Source organism: Chenopodium album, chromosome 9, assembly GCF_948465745.1.
Source record: "Chenopodium album chromosome 9, dcCheAlbu1.1, whole genome shotgun sequence".
NCBI classification, from domain to species: Eukaryota; Viridiplantae; Streptophyta; class Magnoliopsida; order Caryophyllales; family Amaranthaceae; genus Chenopodium; species Chenopodium album.
In genome coordinates this window covers 28,310,411-28,313,894 of record NC_137842.1, presented here as the reverse complement: position 1 = coordinate 28,313,894, position 3,484 = coordinate 28,310,411, and the positions used below count along the sequence as shown (strand labels likewise).

Below are 3,484 nucleotides of genomic sequence, written 5' to 3'. Positions count from 1 at the left end.
GATTAATTTATGCATTGATGATTGATTATTATGTTTTACCCTAGAATATTATTTATTGGTGAACCTATGACCTAGGCCTTTTAATTCATTGTTTTCTCCTTATTCTTAATCTTCGTAGTTTAGTTCCTTTCGATTATAATATTTTGGTTACTTTATAATTTAGATTATATTAATTAATTAGGAATAAAAAGACTCGTTTCCCAGTGGATTCGACCCTACTTCCCTATCTATTTTAGTTTGTGGTTTTAGGAATTACTTTTTATTAGGTGATACGACTTTAGCCTGTCAAAATTTGGCGCCGTTGCCGGGGAAACGGTTTTATTGTTATTTCTGATTATTTTTGTAGTCTAGGTTATTTCTTTTTTTTTGTCTTAGAGAGCGTTAGTTCTTTGAGGCAAGTCTCATATTTGCTTTTAGTTCTCTTTGTTTATGCCCAGGTGTTCCAGATCAGGATACATCCCATTCAATCCTGAGATTGAACGATATTGAGATCGAACGATCCTTCCATAGACAGAAGAATTTTTACAAGCAAATTCTGGCGGATTATGGTGATAATAATAATCACCGAGATCCTCCAATTGATTCTAGCGATTAAGAGGCATCTTCAGATCTAGAATCAGAGATGACGACTCCAAAGAAGCTTTGTGATTACTCACAACCAAAGCTTATAGATTTTCCACACCTTACTCCCACTCCAACTCTCGATGGGGTACAGTTTGAGATTAAACCCCAATTTATAACAATGATAGAAAGGAAGCAATTTAGTGGGGCTAAGGGTGAAGACCCAAATCTTTATATTGCAGACTACTGTCAGTACTCTAATACCATCAGGCTAGCTGGGGTCACACAAGACCAAATCAAGGAGAATCTCTTTCCTTTCTCTTTAACTGGAAAAGCCAAATTATGGTTTAATGGTTTAAATAGAACTGCACTTGGTATAACTGATTGAGAGACTCTTGTTTTGCATTTTTATAACAAATATTATCCTGCAGAGAGAACAGCTGTACTACGGAGTGCAATTCAGAACTTTGCCCAAGAAGCCGATGAAACTTTATATGAGGCTTGGGAGAGGTTCAAGGACCTACAAAGAGAATGCCCCCACCATAATCTGGCACAATGGCAGTTAATCCAAGCGTTTTACAATGGCATTGGAAATTCATCTAGAATAATCTTGGATTCTGCAGCTAGTGGGAGGTTTATGAATCTCAATGTTGACGATGAGGTCAAATTATTGAAGATATGGCGATACATAATTCCCAATATGGGAATCCTAGAGGCTTTGCTAACAAGGGGAAGCATAGTGTTGCCTCTGTATCCTTTTTGCAAGCTCAATTAACTTCTATCTGCCAAAAATTAGATAATCTTAGCACTGCTAATGTAGCTAATGTTTCTGCAATTAATAATAATGCTAATGAGGCCTTCTGTGAAAATTGTGGAATTTTGAGTCATTGGGAACAAGATTGCAGGAGTTCCGTGGAGCAAGTTAATGCCTTGCAAGCTTATAGGCAGAATAACCCATACTCCAACACCTACAATCCTTGGTACCGAAATCATCCGTACCTTTCCTACTGGAGTAACAATGTTCAAAATCCACCACCACCACAAGAACCACAAGAGCCACAACAACAACAGTAAAAATATTACCACCCCTATGATGGCCAGAAGAACCAACCACAACAACCCTCCTCATCTTCCGACCCTACTTTGGTAGAAATTAGAGCGATGCTGGTTAATATGCAGAAGCACATGGAGAGTAGAGATGCCCAAATTGATTCGATCCTATCACACAATAAAATTGTAGATAATCAAATTGCGCAAATTTCCGCTACTCTAGAAGCCCGTCAACAAGGAGCCCTACCAGCACAGCCGACCAGGCCTAAGGATCAAGCTTATGCAATTACTCTAAGGAGTGGTTCAAACTATGAAGGGCCCCCTATGCCAAGAGATGATGAACCTGTTTTATTAAATAATGCTAATTGATTCCGTTAAACCTTACAATGCAGGGCTAAAGAATAATACTAATAAATCTGATTATACATTGCAGGTTACGACCCTAGGGAAGGTATCAGCCCCAGATAAAATCAGTAATGCCCCAAAGCCAGTTATCAAACTTCCGTTCCCCAATCGTCACTTGAAAACAAATTTGGATAAGCAGTTTGGTAAGTTTCTGGAGATGGTAAAAGATTTGCAGGTAACAGTTCCCTTCACTGAATTAATTACACAAATTCCTACATATGCAAAATTTATGAAGGAAATATTGACAAGAAAAAGGTCTATTAGTGAGGTAGAGACAATAGCTTTCACTGCAGAGTGTAGTGCCGTACTTCAAAATAAATCTCCACCTAAACTAAAAGATCCGGGTAGTTTTTCTATCCCTTGTCATATTGGCAATCTAATGATTGATAATGCATTATGTGATTTGGGTGCTAGCGTTAGTGTTATGCCATTATCTGTGTGTTCCAAGTTAAATATGGGTGGATTAAAAGCTACCAATATTACTCTACAAATGGCTGACCGTTCTTTTAAATACCCCTTAGGTGTTTTAGAGGATGTTCCTGTTAGAGTAGGTAAATTTTACATACCTGTTGATTTTGTTGTTCTTGATATGGCTGAGGATATGCAAACTCCAATTATTTTGGGTAGACCATTCCTTAACACTGCAGAAGCAATTATAGATGTGAGAAGTGGCAAATTAACACTATCAGTAAGGACTATACAATTATTTTTAATCTTAATAATACCCCTAAAAGCCCCATGACAGAGGAGAAGTGCTTTAGTGTTAAGTGGTTCAAAGTTATTCTAACAAGCCCCAAGCTCTTGTAAAATATCCCTTGGAGGTGATATCTTGTGTTGCATCCTTTTCAGATGAGATAGACAAATGGCAGAAGGAAGTTGATGCAATAGAAAGAGCCCTCTACACTGTCGGTCTTGGCTTCGAGGATGAAAAGGTGGAATCAATCAAGCAAATTGTGGAAACTAAGCCTACAATAAGTGTTCCGCCAGATCGAGTTGCAAGTGCTAAATGTAATGACAATTTGAAGCAACCCTCGATCAAAGAGGGATCTTTAGTGCGTAGAATAGAAGAACCCCTAGTCCAAGTCAAGGAGGATCCACCAGATAAAGTGAATTGGCGTGCCACAGGGTATGTTAGGAAGACGCGTCGTGGCCTAAACACCGCTCGACCGGGTGAGAAACCACTCAACCAAGCGTTAGGTCAAGGGTCATAGTTCTTGTACTTGGTAAGAAGGTCGTGCGTGACCTAGATAAACCAGCGCTTGCGGGAGGCAACCCGTATTTTAATGTTTTTTAAACTAGTTTTTCTTTCTTTTTCTTATGACAGCAGAGAGGAGTGAATTTGATGAGTTTTATGAGTGTTTGTACAGGTTTGAAGGAAAAGAGTTAGTCAAAAATTGAAGAAAGTAAGAAAACACAATAATCGCCCAATTAGCCTAAGGCCCGATCGGGCGAAACTCGCCCGACCGGG

The 3,484-nt window shown here is 38.8% G+C and overlaps 1 non-coding gene across 1 annotated transcript; it reads right to left on the bottom strand.

Annotated features, from left to right (window-relative positions):
• Positions 1-1,003: 1,003 nt before the first annotated feature.
• On the bottom strand, positions 1,004-1,110 carry LOC145561107 (small nucleolar RNA R71). The gene has a single exon (XR_014093688.1). It is a non-coding gene; the product is annotated as a small nucleolar RNA R71 (small nucleolar RNA).
• Positions 1,111-3,484: the final 2,374 nt, after the last annotated feature.